Here is a 19,335-nt window from a genome sequence, read left to right on the forward strand (position 1 = left end):
AAGTTCCAAAAAAGAAATGAGGGTTCAAGAAAACATCTCTCTTCAATGGCCTCAGCTATTAGCCATATGATCAACAAGGTCAAATGCAGCACTAAAATCAAGAAGCAGCTCATCCACAAGTTTATCTTGGTCAAGTGACCTGAGCCATTGATCGATTAAATCAACCAGAGATGTTGCAGTCGATTGATCCTTACGGTATCTTTACGTACCCATGCTCATAGAGGAATAACATTTGCTGGATGTGTAATTATATAGGACTAAAAAATGTAATTGAAGAGTAGGTGTCATTGATGTTTACCATTTTAGTTTAATAAATTATTAAATAAGGAAATCAATATCAGCTGACTATAGAACAGTATTTGTAGACCTGCCAACAGCTCCCATTGTTTAAAAATATGTTTGAACATTTTCTTATCCATGTCTTTCCAGTTGATATAACCAAACAGAGAACCTTTGTTGCTCAAGAGCGTCACACATTCCTCCATTCATTCTCTATAATATTCCCCTCCATCATATTCCTCTATCATATTCCCTCTATTATATTCCCTCTATTATATTCCCTCTATTATATTCCTCTCCATCATACTCCACTCCATCATAATACTCGCTATCATATTCCCTCTATCATATTCCTCTTTATTTATACAGGGAATCCCAATTGAGACCAGTGTCTCTTTTTCAATGATGCCCAGTGTTATATCAATGAACAATCCAAACAGCTTAAATAGATACAATTACATACAGAGCAGAAAATGTATAGAGCAAAATTATTAGACTTGAACACATATATTTCACAATGAACAGGTCTTACATTTACATTACATTTTAGTCATTTAGCAGACGCTCTTATCCAAAGCGACTTAGAGTTAGTGGGCCCCCGTGGGAAACGAACCCACAACCCTGGCGTTGCAAGCGCCATGCTCTACCAACTGAGCTACAGGAGGGCCTGTCTTGTATTTAACCAGTTGAGCTGACAACCATTTTGCACTGTTTCACTAGGGCTATAGTCATCAATCTAGCAAGAGGGCAATATGTTATTAATGTAGTGGTGTCCCTCCCCCAAGGAAGCTATGACCTTTATCTTTCACCTGGAATTGTTCATTTATGTCTGAGAAAAAAATACTTTTCAAACCTTTTGATCTAGTACACAAGAAAAGTATAGTACAACCTTCTTTACCACTTTGCCAAACATTTTATGACATTAGTGATAGTCAAAATCTGTTAAATTTGTGAATGTCTAAATTAACATTTGGGCCATTTAACCAGTGTGCATCTCTCCTATAGACAAGGGGAGAAGGGCTATGTAAAGGTCTCGATTTTGCCGTTCTGAACAAATGTTTAACTTCCACACAAAATTACTTCTTGACTTATTTTAGGTTTAAGGAAGTGTTTAGGTCGCATTCTTTATCGTAGAGCTATGAAAGTTATGTATTTAGCTCTGCCTGCTCGAGACAAATTCAGTGATTGCTTTGCCATGTCTGTGCCGTGAAGCAGTCAAGCTGGATAAATGTTTTTCCTGGGACGCCCCTTTGATGTAGCGTTGCAGTAAAGTGATATAAATGGATGTAATGATGCAGCCGACCACCAGAGGGAGGCAATTACAAGTTTGTTCGACAGAGGACGTTTACGTGGTTCTAGGAAGGTCTGGATGGATGTCTTCTGAAATATAAAACGGTGGGAAATCAATCAAATAAGTCATGTAAACATTTACATATTTTTTAAAGAAATTCTAGCGCCCAATTTCGGGGACTGTCAGCCTAAGAGATTTTAAGTCTAAAAGTGATCTAATGAAACAAATCCTCTCTGTCACGTTCCTCTTAATATATTCCCTCTATCATATTCCCCTCTATCCTAATCCCTCTATCATATTCCTCTCTATCATATTCCTCTCCACCCACTCCTCCTCCTTCCTCCTATCCCTCATCTCAGTGCAGCCCCTCTCCATCCACTAGAGCAGGAAGTCTCTGGGCTCAGTGAGGTCCAGCTCAGACTGAAGAGAGGCCGTTTTAACTCTCTTCTCCTTTAGCTGTTCCTCCAGCCTGGCAAGTACTATCTCCTTGTCAACCAAGCAACCTGATCTGGACTTTGAGATGATCTGACGTCTCTTTTGCTTGAGACATTTCTCTTTGCTGCTCATCTCTTGAGTATTCCAGCACAATAATGTCCTTCTTGAAGTAGCATAAATCTGAGGCTACCTCTTTTTTCAGATCCTCATGTGCTTCTCTTATAGGTTTGAATGTGTGTCCTCTGTTGTCTCACCCATCTCTGCAGATCATAGACATCAGCTTACTGTCCGTCTCACAGAACAGCTTCAGAGCCTCTCCATGTTCACGACATTCATCTCTCTACTGTTTCCTCTCTCGGCTGTAGCTCTCTCTTTCTGCATCTTCCTCCAGTTTCAGCTGGTAGGCCATGTTCCTGATCAGTCTGTTGATCTGGAAGATTCTGTCTCTGACCAGAGCCCTGCCCTCTTGACAGAGTTGGTGTCCAGCATTCAGGCTGTCTTGGAGGCATCTCTTGCAGAAGGTGTGCTGATAGCTTAGAGACACAGGCTCAGTGTAGATGTCTGTGCAGATGGAACAGCACAGGTGGTCTGCCAGGTCAGAGGAAGCTGTGGCCATAATGACTGTGCTCGTGCTCAGTGTGTGAGAGACAAAGAGGCAGTGTCCGAATACCCATATTAGAGTACTAAATAGTATATAAAAACGTTTAATTTTTTAGTATGTGAAATTTAGAAACTATGCCGCGTTGACATGCTAGTCGGACCTAGGAAACTCTGAAATGTCCGACTTGTTGATTCGTTGAATGCGGCAAGTGTATAACTACAACCAGTAAGCAAGTCTGAAATGTCCGGGTTTCCAAGTTCCGACTAGCACGTGAACGTGGCAATAGTACTCAGAATGCGTCATCTAATGCACGATTGCATTGACTCCCGTCATTCGTTCATTTCGGTACAGCGCGTCAATTTATCTGACTATCAGCTGTTGCCAAACAAGTTAGTCAGAAAATAAGAGTGAATTATACTAGATCAAAGGTGAAATCAGTATGCAGTTTAAGTAAGTATTACGCTAGAATGGATATTCAGACACAGCCAGTAACAGGTATGTCTTGGAAAATACATGTATGTTCTTGAAGTACACAGTCAAATTAACATTAGCTTTAATGCCCTCATGAAGAACACTGACAGACTTATTGTAAAGGTAGAGGCATGTGACTATCATAAAGCAAGCACAAAATAAGTGTCCAGCTTGCTCTAGTGGTTATTACAAGTATCTACACATATCACACCACAACAGCTAACATAGTGTCTCACTCCCTCTCCTCCTCTCCTCCTCTCCCTCTTGTCTCCTCTGGTCTTCCTCTATACCTCTCCTCTCCTCCTCGCCCTCCAGTGAGAGAGGTGACCTCCTGCCTCTCTCACTGGAGGGCGGGAGAGGGTGAACAAAGGAGGATGAGGAGGAGGTGGAGAGAAAGAGAGTAAGAATGGAAGAGGAGGTGGAGAGGGGTAGAGGAGGCAGAAAGCCTGGTCTAAGTATTGCTTTAAAGGGAAGAGAGGGGGAGGAGGAGAGAGCGTGAGATATGGGGGGAGTGGGAGAAAGAGGGAAGGAGGGGGAGGAGGGGGAGGAGGGGGAAGAGGGGGAGAAGGGGGAGGGCAGCTGTGTCCGACACACCATACTTACACCTGCAACAGGTAGGCCAGGGGGCGGGACCTGTAGGTGAGACTCATAACATGATAAGGGGGGCAGGTGAAGAAGGGGTGGAGCTGGAGTCAAGGAGGGGAGGGTGTTCCTACGAGCCCCCTGCCAGCGAGACAGGGAGCAGGGAGGAAGTCTGTCCACGGAGCATTTCTGGGTCATTGGGTCGCCTCCAATGAGATTACATCCCCCTCTACAATGTAAAGCAGTTTGAGTACTGGGGGGTTCTCTGTATAAATCCAAGGTGAAACCTCCAGGGGCTAGCCTTCTCTCAGGGGAGAGTCTGCTCTGGGCTGCCTGCGAAAGGTGCTCCTCTGTGGGAAAGAGGAGAGAACAAGAGCCCCCAGAAGAGATCTCCTTATGGTAGTGATGGATAGATCAACTCTCCTTGTCATCTTCCACCTCTTCCTCTTCCTCTTGCTCGGCCTTCTCCCTCCTTTCCTTCTTACAGTCGTGATGGAGAGAACCTTTTTCTCCCTTTCCTCCTTCCTCTCCTCCCTCTTTCTCTTCCTCTACCTTCCTCTCCCTCCTTCCCTCTTGGTAAACCTTGTTTAGTCGAGCCAGATTGTGGATAGCTAGCCATGGTTCAGACCACTGTCGCTGTCTGGGAGGGGGGATACAGGACTGGTCCACTGGACTCAGCTCACATGGGGAGAACCTGCTGCTGCTGCCACTCCCCCTCTTACCTGGGATGAGATCACGTTTGGAGGAAACCTGGCACCATCCCGACGGTGAAGCATGGTGGTGGCAGCATCATGCTGTGGGGAGGATTTTCAGGGACAGGGACTGGGAACACGCCCCATTCACATCGACGGGGCTGTAGTGGAGCAGGTCGAGAGTTTCAAGTTCCTTGGTGTCCACATCACCAACAAACTATCATGGTCCAAACACACCAAGACAGTCGTGAAGAGGGCACGACAATGCCTTTTCCACCTCAGGAGACTGAAAAGATTTGGCATTGGTCCCAAGATCCTCAAAAAGTTCTACAGCTGCACCATCGAGAGCATCCTGCCTGGTATGGGAACTGCTCGGCATCTGACCGTAAGGCGCTACAGAGGGTAGTGTGTACGGCCCAGTACATCACTGGGGCCAAGCTTCCTACCATCCATGACCTATATACAAGGCGGTGTCAAAAAATTGTCAAAGACTCCAGTCACCCAAGTCATAGACTGTTCTCTCTGCTACCGCACAGCAAGCGGTACCAGAGTGCCAAGTCTAGGTCCAAACAGCTTCTACCCCCAAGCCATAAGACTGCTGAACAAATAATCAAATGGCCACCCGGACTATTTACATTGACACCTCCCCCCTTTGTTTTTACACTGCTGCTACTCGCTGTTTATTATCTATTCATAGTTACTTTACCCCTACCTACATGTTGTCAGAATGCGACGGTGAAATGCGATAGGCGAAGTCAAACGCAGGACACAGAGCTTACTGGAAACGTACTTTACTCGAAAGTAACCAGAGTAGAAAAAACAATCTCCACATAAGGAGGAATAAACAACCCGCACACGAACACTGCCAATGACGAAAACAATAACACACAACACACAATGAACGACAGAGGGTTAAATAGGGAATTCAATACAACATAATGGGGAACAGGTGTACACAATCAGGACAAAACAAGTCAAACACAGAAACATAGATCGGTGGCAGCTAGTACTCCGGGGTCGACGAACGCCGAAGCCTGCCCGAGCAAGGAGGAGGAGCAGCCTCGGCTGAATCCGTGACAGTACCCCCCCCCCCCCCTTGACGCGCGGCTCCAGCCATGCGCCGACCCCGGCCTCAGGGACGGCCAGGAGGACGCGGAGCAGGGCGAGTCGGATGACTCCGGTGGAAGTCCCTCAACATGGAGGGATCTAGAATGTCCCTCCTGGGGACCCAGCACCGTTACTCCGGACCGTACCCCTCCCACTCCACGAGATACTGCAGGCCCACCGTCCGACGCCTCAAATCCAAGATGGAACGGACTGAGTACGCCGGAGCCCCCTCGATGTCCAACGGGGGCGGAGGAGCCTCTCGTACCTGACTCTCCTGGAGTGGACCAGCCACCACCGGCCTGAGGAGAGACACATGGAACGAGGGGTTAATGCGGTAATTAATGGGCAGTTGTAACCTATAACATACCTCGTTCAATTTCCTCAGGACTTTAAAGGGCCCCACAAACCGCCGACCCAGCTTCCGGCAGGGCAGGCGAAGGGGCAGGTTTCGGGTCGAGAGCCAGACCCGGTCTCCCGGTTCATACACCGGAGCCTCACTGCGGTGGCGATCGGCGCTCGCCTTTTGCCGCCTGATGGCCCGCTGCAGATGGACATGCGCAGCGTTCCAAGTTTCTTCCGAGCGCCGAAACCACTCGTCCACCGCAGGGGCTTCGGTCTGGCTCTGATGCCAAGGAGCCAGAACCGGCTGATAACTTAACACACACTGGAAAGGCGTAAGGTTAGTGGACGAATGGCGGAGGGAGTTTTGGGCTATCTCTGCCCAGGGAATATATCCCGACCACTCATCTTGCCGGTCCTGGCAATATGACCTCAGAAACCTACCCACATCCTGGTTAACTCTCTCCACCTGCCCATTACTCTCAGGGTGAAAACCTGATGTAAGGCTAATCGAGACCCCCAGACGTTCCATAAATGCCCTCCAGACTCTAGTGGTGAACTGGGGACCCCGATCAGACACTATATCCTCAGGCACCCCATAGTGCCGGAAGACGTGTGTAAACAGGGCCTCAGCAGTTTGTAGGGCAGTAGGGAGACCTGGCAGGGGAATGAGACGGCAGGCTTTAGAAAACCGATCCACAATGACCAAGATCGTAGTGTTCCCATGGGAGGGAGGAAGGTCCGTGACAAAATCCACCGACAGGTGAGACCACGGCCGTTGTGGAACGGGTAGGGGTTGTAACTTCCCCCTGGGCAGGTGTCTAGGTGCCTTACACTGGGCGCACACCGAGCAGGAGGAAACATAAACCCTCACGTCCTTAGCTAAGGTTGGCCACCAGTACTTCTCACTAAGGCAGTGCACTGTCCGACCAATACCCGGATGACCAGAGGAGGGTGACATGTGAGCCCAGTATATCAAACGGTCGCGAACCTCGAGCGGCACGTACCTCCGACCCTCCGGACACTGTGGAGGAGTAGTTTCCTCAACACATTTCAGAAACCTCTACCTCTGCTTACCTACACTATTTCCTCAACACATTTCAGCCCCTCTCCCTCTGCCCCCCCCCCACTATTTCCTCAACACATTTCAGCCCCTCTCCCTCTGCCCCCCCCACACTGTTTCCTCAACACATTTCAGCCCCTCTCCCTCTGCCCCCCCCCCCCACACTGTTTCCTCAACACATTTCAGCCCCTCTCCCTCTGCTTCCTTACACTGTTTCCTCATCACATTTCAGTCCCTCTCCCTCTGCTTCCCCACACTGTTTCCTCAAGACATTTAAGCCCCTCTCCCTCTGCCCCCCCCCCCACACTGTTTCCTCAACACATTTCAGCCCCTCTCCCTCTGCCCCCCCACTCTGTTTCCTCAACACATTTCAGCCCCACTCATTCTGCTTCCCTACACTGTTTCCTCAACACATTTCAGCCCCTCTCCCTCTGCTTCCCCACACTGTTTCCTCAACACATTTCAGCCCCTCTCCATCTGCCCCCCACACTGTTTCCTCAACACATTTCAGCCCATCTCCCTCTGCCCCCCACACTGTTTCCTCAACACATTTCAGCCCCTATCCCTCTGCTTCCCTACACTGTTTCCTCAACACATTTCAGCTTCTCTCCCTCTGCTTCCCTACACTATTTCCTCAACACATTTCAGCCCCTCTCCCTCTGCCCCCCCACACTGTTTCCTCAACACATTTCAGCCCCTCTCCCTCTGCTTACCCACACTGTTTCCTCAACACATTTCAGCCCCTCTCCCTCTGCCCCCCCCCCCCCACACTGTTTCCTCAACACATTTCATTCCCTATCCCTCTGCCTCCACACACTGTTTCCTCAACACATTTCAGCCCCTCTCCCTCTGCCCCCCATACTGTTTCCTCAACACATTTCATTCCCTATCCCTCTGCCTCCACACACTGTTTCCTCAACACATTTCAGCCCCTCTCCCTCTGCCCCCCCAAACTGTTTCCTCAACACATTTCAGCCCCTCTCCCTCTGCTTCCCAACACTATTTCCTCAACACATTTCAGCCCCTCTTTCTCTGCTTCCCCACACTGTTTCCTCAACACATTTTAGCTCCTCTCCCTCTGCCCCTCCACACTGTTTCCTCAACACATTTCAGCCCCTCTCCCTCTGCCCCCCAAACTGTTTCCTCAACACATTTCAGCCCCTCTCCCTCTCCCCCCCACACTATTTCCTCAACACATTTCAGCCCCTCTCCCTCTGCTTCCTGACACTGTTTCCTCAACACATTTCAGCCCATCTCACTCTGCTTCCCCACACTGTTTCCTCAAGACATTTCAGCCCCTCTCCGTCTGCCCCCCCACACTGTTTCCTCAACACATTTCAGCCCCTCTGCCTCTGCTTCCCTCCTCTGTTTCCTCAACACATTTCAGCCCCTCTCCCTCTGCTTCCCCACACTGTTTCCTCAACACATTTCAGCCCTTCTCCCTCTGCTTCCCCACACTGTTTCCTCAACACATTTCAGCCCCTCTCCCTCTGCCCCCCCACACTGTTTCCTCAACACATTTCAGCCCTTCTCCCTCTGCTTCCCCACACTGTTTCCTCAACACATTTCAGCCCCTCAACCTCTGCTTTCCTACACTGTTTCCTCAACACATTTCAGCCCCTCTCCCTCTGCTTCCCTACACTATTTCCTCAACACATTTCATTCCCTCTCCCTCTGCCCCCACACACTGTTTCCTCAACACATTTCAGCCCCTCTCCCTCTGCCCCCCCACTCTGTTTCCTCAACACATTTCAGCCCCACTCATTCTGCTTCCCTACACTGTTTCCTCAACACATTTCAGCCCCTCTCCCTCTGCTTCCCCACACTGTTTCCTCAACACATTTCAGCCCCTCTCCATCTGCCCCCCACACTGTTTCCTCAACACATTTCAGCCCATCTCCCTCTGCCCCCCACACTGTTTCCTCAACACATTTCAGCCCCTATCCCTCTGCTTCCCTACACTGTTTCCTCAACACATTTCAGCTTCTCTCCCTCTGCTTCCCTACACTATTTCCTCAACACATTTCAGCCCCTCTCCCTCTGCCCCCCCACACTGTTTCCTCAACACATTTCAGCCCCTCTCCCTCTGCTTACCCACACTGTTTCCTCAACACATTTCAGCCCCTCTCCCTCTGCCCCCCCCCCACACTGTTTCCTCAACACATTTCATTCCCTATCCCTCTGCCTCCACACACTGTTTCCTCAACACATTTCAGCCCCTCTCCCTCTGCCCCCCACACTGTTTCCTCAACACATTTCATTCCCTATCCCTCTGCCTCCACACACTGTTTCCTCAACACATTTCAGCCCCTCTCCCTCTGCCCCCCCAAACTGTTTCCTCAACACATTTCAGCCCCTCTCCCTCTGCTTCCCAACACTATTTCCTCAACACATTTCAGCCCCTCTTTCTCTGCTTCCCCACACTGTTTCCTCAACACATTTTAGCTCCTCTCCCTCTGCCCCTCCACACTGTTTCCTCAACACATTTCAGCCCCTCTCCCTCTGCCCCCCAAACTGTTTCCTCAACACATTTCAGCCCCTCTCCCTCTGCTTCCCTACACTGTTTCCTCAACACATTTCAGCTTCTCTCCCTCTGCTTCCCTACACTATTTCCTCAACACATTTCAGCCCCTCTCCCTCTGCCCCCCCACACTGTTTCCTCAACACATTTCAGCCCCTCTCCCTCTGCTTACCCACACTGTTTCCTCAACACATTTCAGCCCCTCTCCCTCTGCCCCCCCCCACACTGTTTCCTCAACACATTTCATTCCCTATCCCTCTGCCTCCACACACTGTTTCCTCAACACATTTCAGCCCCTCTCCCTCTGCCCCCCACACTGTTTCCTCAACACATTTCATTCCCTATCCCTCTGCCTCCACACACTGTTTCTTCAACACATTTCAGCCCCTCTCCCTCTGCCCCCCCAAACTGTTTCCTCAACACATTTCAGCCCCTCTCCCTCTGCTTCTCAACACTATTTCCTCAACACATTTCAGCCCCTCTTTCTCTGCTTCCCCACACTGTTTCCTCAACACATTTTAGCTCCTCTCCCTCTGCCCCTCCACACTGTTTCCTCAACACATTTCAGCCCCTCTCCCTCTGCCCCCCAAACTGTTTCCTCAACACATTTCAGCCCCTCTCCCTCTCCCCCCCACACTATTTCCTCAACACATTTCAGCCCCTCTCCCTCTGCTTCCTGACACTGTTTCCTCAACACATTTCAGCCCCTCTCACTCTGCTTCCCCACACTGTTTCCTCAAGACATTTCAGCCCCTCTCCGTCTGCCCCCCACACTGTTTCCTCAACACATTTCAGCCCCTCTGCCTCTGCTTCCCTCCTCTGTTTCCTCAACACATTTCAGCCCCTCTCCCTCTGCTTCCCCACACTGTTTCCTCAACACATTTCAGCCCTTCTCCCTCTGCTTCCCCACACTGTTTCCTCAACACATTTCAGCCCCTCTCCGTCTGCCCCCCCACACTGTTTCCTCAACACATTTCAGCCCTTCTCCCTCTGCTTCCCCACACTGTTTCCTCAACACATTTCAGCCCCTCAACCTCTGCTTTCCTACACTGTTTCCTCAACACATTTCAGCCCCTCTCCCTCTGCTTCCCTACACTATTTCCTCAACACATTTCATTCCCTCTCGCTCTGCCCCACACACTGTTTCCTCAACACATTTCAGCCCCTCTCCCTCTGCTTCCCTCTACTGTTTCCTCAATACATTTCAGCCCCTCTCCCTCTGCTTCCCAACACTATTTCCTCAACACATTTCAGCCCCTCTCCCTCTGCTTCCTCACACTGTTTCCTCAACACATTTCAACCCCTCTCCCTCTGCCCCCCACACTGTTTCCTCAACATATTTCAGCCCCTCTCCCTCTGCCCCCCCACACTGTTTTCTCAACACATTTCAGCCCCTCTCCCTCTGCCCCCCCACACGGTTTCCTCATCAGATTTCAGCCCCTCTCACTCTGCTTCCCCACACTGTTTCCTCAAGACATTTCAGCCCCTCTCCTTCTGCCCCCCCACACTGTTTCCTCAACACATTTCAGCCCTTCTCCCTCTGCTTCCCTACACTATTTCCTCAGCACATTTCAGCCCATCTCCCTCTGCCCCCCCACACTGTTTCCTCAACACATTTCAGCCCCTCACCCTCTGCTTCCCTACACTGTTTCCTCAACACATTACAGCCCCTCTCCCTCTGCTTCCCTACACTATTTCCTCAACACATTTCAGCCCCTCTCCCTCTGCTTCCCCACACTGTTTCCTCAACACATTTCAGCCCCTCTCCCTCTGCTTCCCTACACTATTTCCTCAACACATTTCAGCCCCTCTCCCTCTGCTTCCCTACACTGTTTCCTAAACACATTTCAGCCCCTCTCCCTCTGCCCCCACACACTGTTTCCTCAACACATTTCAACCCCTCTCCCTCTGCTTCCCTCTACTGTTTCCTCAACACATTTCAGCCCCTCTCCCTCTGCTTCCCAACACTATTTCCTCAACACATTTCAGCCCCTCTCCCTCTGCTTCCTCACACTGTTTCCTCAACACATTTCAGCCCCTCTCCCTCTGCTTCCCCACACTGTTTCCTCAACACATTTCAGCCCCTCTCCCTCTGCCCCCCACACACTGTTTCCTCAACACATTTCAGCCCCTCTCCCTCTGCCCCCCCACACTGTTTTCTCAACACATTTCAGCCCCTCTCCCTCTGCCCCCCCACACTGTTTCCTCAACACATTTCAGCCCCTCTCCCTCTGCTTCCCTACACTGTTTCCTCAACACATTTCAGCCCCTCTCCCTCTGCTTCCCCACACTGTTTCCTCAACACATTTCAGCCCCTCACCCTCTGCTTCCCTACACTGTTTCCTCAACACATTTCAGCCCCTCTCCCTCTGCCCCCCACACTGTTTCCTCAACACATTTAAGCCCCTCTGCCTCTGCCCCGCCACACTGTTTCCTCAACACATTTCAGCCCCTCTCCCTCTGCTTCCCTACACTGTTTCCTCAACACATTTCAGCCCCTCTCCCTCTGCCCTCACACTGTTTCCTCAACACATTTCAGCCCCTCTCCCTCTGCTTCCCCACACTGTTTCCTCAACACATTTCAGCCCCTTTCCTTTCTGTTTTCTTCAATGATATCACAACAATAACAAGGCAAACAGTAAATATGTCGTCCCCCATGAATGATGCAGCTCCTCCCTTTGGGCCAATCAGTGTAATTTAGTAAATGCCGGAACTCTATGGCAAGACGCATCATTCATCCACTTTTCGTCAAAATCGGGCCAGTAGTGTCTGAGATATCACGTGGGTTAGCTAGACTCTTATCCCTGAGTCTGTGTCCCCAATGTCATCACTCTGAGTCAAACACCATCGTGTGTCATTATGAATGTTCTTTTGTCTTGACAGTGTTTGCAACATGTGTACCAAATGTTGTTACAATACAAATATCCTTGACTGATGTCTTGACAGTGTTTGCAACATGTTTACCAAATGCTGTTACAATACACATATCCTTGACTGATGTCTTGACAGTGTTTGCAACATGTTTACCAAATGCTGTTACAATACACATATCCTTGACTGATGTCTTGACAGTCATAAATGGCTATACTGACAGAATGATTCACAGTATAGCCATTTATGTGCCAGACCACGCCCACGTTTATTGGTCAATAGCAGCCATATTGTTTTAGGTACTAGTCTGGAAATATTGCATTGAGTGATCTTTTTCCAGATATGCCACACGTCACATTTTGTGACACACACACACACACACACACACACACACACACACACACACACACACACACACACACACACACACACACACACACACACACACACACACACACACACACACACACACACACACACACACACACACACACACAGAAAGAAAGAAAGAAAGAAAGAAAGAAAGAAAGAAAGAAAGAAAGAAAGAAAGAAAGAAAGAAAGAAAGAAAGAAAGAAAGAAAGAAAGAAAGAAAGAAAGAAAGAAAGAAAGAAAGAAAGAAAGAAAGAAAGAAAGAAAGATAAAAGGGTGAAAAGGGGAAAAGATAACTGAACAGGTAACTTGATATGCTGACAGCTGTCTCCTTTTATTTAGTCCCTCTCTCTGTCTCTCTGTCTCTCTGTCTCTCTCTCTCTCTCTCTCTCTCTCTCTCTCTCTCTCTCTCTCTCTCTCCTCTCTCTCTCTCTCTCTCTCTCCCTCTCTCTCTCTCTCTCCCTCTCTCTCTCTCTCTCTCTCTCTCCCTCTCTCTCTCTCCCTCTCTCTCTCTCTCTCTCTCTCTCTCTCTCTCTCTCTCTCTCTCTCTCTCTCTCTCTCTCTCTCTCTCTCTCTCTCTCTCTCTCTCTCTCTCTCTTTCTCTATCTCTCTCTCTCTCTCTCTCTCTCTCTCTCTCTCTCTCTCTCAATTCAATTAAAATTTAAGGGCTTTATTGGCATGGGAAACATATGTTAACATTGCCAAAGCAAGTGAAGTAGATAATGAACAAAAGTGAAATATACAATAACAAATTTACAGTAAACATTACACTCATAAAAGTTCCAAAGGAATAGAGACATTTCAAATGTTATGTTATGTCTATATACAGTGTTGTAACGATGTGCAAATAGTTAAAGTACAAAAGGGAAAATAAATAAACATAAATATGAGTTGTATTTACAATAGCGTTGTTCTTCACTGGTTGCCCTTTTCTTGTGGCAACATGTCACAAATCTTGCTGCTGTGATGGCACACTGTGGTATTTCACCCAATAGATATGGGAGTTTATCAAAATTGGATTTGTTTTCAAATTCTTTGTGGGTCTGTGTAATCTGAGGGAAATATGTGTCTCTAATATGGTCATACATTTGGCAAGAGGTTAGGAAGTGCAGCTCAGTTTCCACCTCATTTTGTGGGCAGTGTGCACATAGCCTGTCTTTTCTTGAGAGCCAGGTCTGCCTGCGTCGGCCTTTCTCAATAGCAACGCTATGCTCACTGAGTCTGTACATAGTCAAAGCTTTCCTTAATTTTGGGTCAGTCACAGTGGTCAGGTCTTCTGCCAATGTGTACTCTCTGTTTAGGGCCAAATAGCATTCTAGTCCCACATGATGTTCTGTTCAGACATAACAGCCCAGATCTAGTCCCACATGATGTTCTGTTCAGACATAACAGCCCAGATCTAGTCCCACATGATGTTCTGTTCAGACATAACAGCCCAGATCTAGTCCCACATGATGTTCTGTTCAGACATAACAGCCCAGATCTAGTCCCACATGATGTTCTGTTCAGACATAACAGCCCAGATCTAATCCCACATGATGTTCTGTTCAGACATAACAGCCCAGATCTAGTCCCACATGATGTTCTGTTCAGACATAACAGCCCATATCTAGTCCCACATGATGTTCTGTTCAGACATAACAGCCCAGATCTAGTCCCACATGATGTTCTGTTCAGACATAACAGCCCAGATCTAGTCCCACATGATGTTCTGTTCAGACATAACAGCCCAGATCTAGTCCCACATGATGTTCTGTTCAGACATAACAGCCCATATCTAGTCCCACCTGATGTTCTGTTCAGACAAAACAGCCCAGATCTAGTCCCACATTATGTTCTGTTCAGACATAACAGCCCAGATCTAGTCCCACATGATGTTCTGTTCAGACATAACAGCCCAGAATAGGCATATCTTTATTCATCTTCTATCTAAAGGTTATTATATTTCTATGTATCATATCTTTCTAGTTCTATGTATCATATCTTTCTAGTTCTATGTATCATATCTTTCTAGTTCTATGTATCATATATTTCTAGTTCTATGTATCATATCTTTCTAGTTCTATGTATCATATCTTTCTAGTTCTATGTATCATATATTTCTAGTTCTATGTATCATATCTTTCTAGTTCTATGTATCATATCGTTTCATAACATAACTATGTCCTATTTCTATGTATATTTTGTACTACCAGTGACACCAATGTGTTGATATAGCATTTTCTTTTGAAATGATTTTTCTTTGTCTCGCTGTGACAAGGTACTCGCCACATCCTGGTTCTTTCATCAGAACACGTCACATTCAGAGAGTTGAACCTATTTCCTGTACATCTCTCTGACACACACACGTTTTCTCTACACACTCTCTCAAACACACATTCTCTCTCTCTACAGACACTTTCTCTCTCTCTACACACACACTTTCTCCATCTCACACTCACACTCTCTACGTCCACACTTGCTGTCTGCTAAATAACAGTGTCAGGAATATCATCTATCATGGTGGGCTACTGTCCCATCTGTGGGAAACCCGTCTACTTTGGTGAGTGCAATGTGTGGGAGTGTGTGTGTGTGTGTGTGTGTGTGTGTGTGTGTGTGTGTGTGTGTGTGTGTGTGTGTGTGTTTGCAGTGTCATCCAGTGGGTCAGAGATGCCATAGAATTATGGAATAGTTACAGGTTTCTGAGAGGCATCACAAATCTTTTCTAGCCTCAATCGTTATACCTTCCTATTGTGTGTCTGTGTGTCTGTGTGTGTGTGTGTGTCTTTGTGTGTGTGTGTGTGTGTCTCCATGCTCTGAACAGTCTGTCATGACTCACTCACAGACAACAGGAAGAGGCTTCTCTGAGGAAGAAGACTGTTCTCTAACACACCGGCTATGCTCCAACACTCTAACCTGGTGTCCTTTCCTTTCTAACCGGCCTTCTTTTCATCCCAGGATAAGTTCCAACACCCTAAACTGGTCTCTTTTCCTTGACTGGCTGGGTTCCAATAGTCTAACCTGGCTTCCTTTCCTTCAGAGGCTGGGTTCCAATAGTCTAACCTGGCTTCCTTTCCTTCAGAGGCTGGGTTCCAATAGTCTAAGTAAGTCGCTCTGGATAAGAGCGTCTGCTAAATGACTAAAATGTAATGTAAATGTCTAACCTGGCTTCCTTTCCTTCAGAGGCTGGGTTCCAATAGTCTAACCTGGCTTCCTTTCCTGCAGAGGCAGGGTTCCAATAGTCTAACATGGCTTCCTTTCCTTCAGAGGCTGGGTTCCAATAGTCTAACCTGGCTTCCTTTCCTGCAGAGGCTGGGTTCCAATAGTCTAACCTGGCTTCCTTTCCTTCAGAGGCTGGGTTCCAATAGTCTAACCTGGCTTCCTTTCCTTCAGAGGCTGGGTTCCAATAGTCTAACCTGGCTTCCTTTCACCTGGCCTCCTTTCCTTTCCTGTGTCTTAAGTCCTCAGTTGATATGAGGCAGCAGACTGTTGTCTCACATTCCGGCTTTGTTCAAATACTAACTTGGCTTCCTTTCCTTTAGGGACTTGCATTATTTGCATGTGTCCGGTACAGGAACTAGGGTTGCAAATTAATGATATATTATTGGATAGTTTCTATGTTTACCAGTAAACTACCAGAATTTTGGTAACATTTACGTTTTGGGGGGAATTTTATCAAATGACATCTAGTTGTCTTTTTGGGTACTTCAGATTATCACGAGTCTGTAATTATCTCTGGCCCTCTGTGTGGCCTTATCACATGAGTCTGTAATTATCTCTGGTCCTCTGTGTGGTCTTATCACATGTTAAATATATACAATAATTAAATAAGATGGTTTAAAATATATATATATAATACAAAGCTGTAAAACATTATCCTTAATATAAACCATGAACTTAGTAAATAGCATTGGTGTTTAATATGAGGGTTTCAGCATGAAACATACTTTATATATATATTTTTACACACTTGTATTTTTTTGACTGTCAATATGTCTTTGTTGTAAATGTGTTGCCGCCAAACTGGTGGCAGTTGGGAAAAAAGTAAATAGTTGTCATAGTATAATTCTATCTATCTATCTATCTATCTATCTATCTATCTATCTATCTATCTATCTATCTATCTATCTATCTATCTATCTATCTATCTATCTATCTATCTATCTATCTATCTATCTATCTATCTATCTATCTATCTATCTATCTATCTATCTATCTATCTATCTATCTATCTATCTATCTATCTATCTATCTATCTATCTATCTATCTATCTATCTATCTATCTATCTATCTATATATCTATCTATCTATCTATCTATCTATCTATCTATCTATCTATCTATCTATCTATCTATCTATCTATCTATCTATCTATCTATCTATCTATCTATCTATCTATCTATCTATCTATCTATCTATCTATCTATCTATCTATCTATCTATCTATCTATCTATCTATCTATCTATCTATCTATCTATCTATCTATCTATCTATCTATCTATCTATCTATCTATCTATCTATCTATCTATCTATCTATCTATCTATCTATCTATCTATCTATCTATCTATCTATCTATCTATCTATCTATCTATCTATCTATCTATCTATCTATCTATCTATCTATCTATCTATCTATCTATCTATCTATCTATCTATCTATCTATCTATCTATCTATCTATCTATCTATCTATCTATCTATCTATCTATCTATCTATCTATCTATCTATCTATCTATCTATCTATCTATCTATCTATCTATCTATCTATCTATCTATCTATCTATCTATCTATCTATCTATCTATCTATCTATCTATCTATCTATCTATCTATCTATCTATCTATCTATCTATCTGTGTATATCTATGTATCTAATGAACTAAGATGTTTTCTGTGCATTGTGTTTCAGCATGATGAGAAGCCCTACTGCACTAACTGTTACATGAAGACGTTCGGTCCCAGAGGTAGATACTCCCTGGTGGTGTACTGTACCAAATGGCAGCCTATTCCCATAAATATGGTGTATACAGTAAGTCTCTCATGTATCTCTCTCTCTCTCTCTCTCTCTCTCTCTCTCTCTCTCTCTCTCTCTCTCTCTCTCTCTCTCTCTCTCTCTCTCTCTCTCTCTCTCTCTCTCTCTCTATCTCTCTCTCTCTCTCTCTCTCTCTCTCTCTCTCTCTCTCTCTCTCTCTCTCTCTCTCTCTCTCTCTCTCTCTCTCTCTCTCTCTCTCTCTCTCTCAGCAGGTAAGGGGAGAATGATGTCATACGGTCACAGCTCAGCCTCCTCTTCCTCTTCCTCCTCCTAGGAACCAGTCTAACCAAAAAAACAACCAAAATACAACCTAATGAAAACTAACAGCCTATCAACAAGGATCTATGTTCAACCAACCTGACATTCAGCCAACAAGCCAATGACTAAACAACTAGGCCCAACATTCAACCAACCAACCAATGTTCGACCAACCAAGAAATAACCAATAGACAACCAACCTGACATTTAATTAACTACTATCCAACCAACAGACATCAGTCTCACTCTGAAAGTCCCCCTCTTTTAGTCAATCATAAAACAACTACCTGGACCACAACTTTGTGCTCAATGGAGACAACGGTTGTTCTTCAATAAAACAAAAAGCTACTACAGCAGTCTTGTTGCAGTGTGTGAGTTAAACACAGGGTCCCTTTAGGCCTCAACACATCCTTATACTACACATGTACTGGAGTGGACACTCCCTAGCAAGAACATGTCTAGAATACCACCGGAGTTCTGAACACACACACACACACACACTTACAGAATTGGAGTGTAGCTATGCACCTCTCCCTTTCTCTGTCATCAACCAAAGCCAGAGAAGGAGTGTGTGTATGTGTATGTGTGTGTGTGTGTGAGAGAGAGAGAGAGAGAGAGAGAGAGAGAGAGAGAGAGAGAGAGAGAGAGAGAGAGAGAGAGAGAGAGAGAGTGAAAAACCACAGTGTGCCATCACAGCTGCAAGATTTGTGACCTGTTGCCACAAGAAAAGGTCAACCAGTGAAGAACAAACACCATTGTAAATACAACCCATATTATGTTTATTTATTTTCCCATTTGTACTTTAACTATTTGCACATTGTTACAACACTGTATATATACATAATATGACATTTGAAATGCCTTTATTCTTTTGGAACTTCTGAGTGTAATGGTTACTGTTAATATTTATTGTTTATTTCACTTTTGTTTACTATCTACTTCACTTGCTTTGGCAATGTTAACATACGTTTCCCATGCCAATAAAGCCCTTAAATTGAAATTGAAATTAGAGAGAGAGAGAGAGAGAGGAGAGAGTGAGGAGTAGAGAGAGAGAGGAGCACAGAGAGAGAGAGAGAGAGAGAGAGAGAGAGAGAGAGAGAGAGAGAGAGAGAGAGAGAGAGAGAGCACAGTCTGCTGGAATGGGCATTTGAGTGAGACAGAGCTGGTACACATGCACACAAACACACACACTTCTTCCTGTTCCTCTGTTAGTAGTGGAACACACTTCCCCCTGTTCCTCTGTTAGTAGTGGAACACACTTCCCCTTGTTCCTCTGTTAGTAGTGGAACACTTCCCCCTGTTCCTCTGTTAGTAGTGAAACACACTTCCCCCTGTTCCTCTGTTAGTAGTGGAACACTTCCCCCTGTTCCTCTGTTAGTAGTGAAACACACTTCCCCCTGTTCCTCTGTTAGTAGTGGAACACTTCCCCCTGTTCCTCTGT

At 46.2% G+C, this 19,335-nt stretch overlaps 1 long non-coding RNA gene across 1 annotated transcript; it reads left to right on the forward strand.

Annotated features, from left to right (window-relative positions):
- Window positions 1–15,000: 15,000 nt before the first annotated feature.
- LOC311113889 lies at window positions 15,001–18,118 on the forward strand. Its single transcript, XR_014611057.1, has 3 exons — window positions 15,001–15,164; window positions 17,514–17,568; window positions 17,846–18,118. It is a non-coding gene; the product is annotated as an uncharacterized lncRNA (long non-coding RNA).
- The last annotated feature ends 1,217 nt before the right edge of the window (window positions 18,119–19,335 follow it).

Source organism: Coregonus lavaretus (assembly GCF_964263955.1).
Source record: "Coregonus lavaretus genome assembly, contig: HAP1_SCAFFOLD_842, whole genome shotgun sequence".
Lineage (NCBI taxonomy): Eukaryota > Metazoa > Chordata > Actinopteri > Salmoniformes > Salmonidae > Coregonus > Coregonus lavaretus.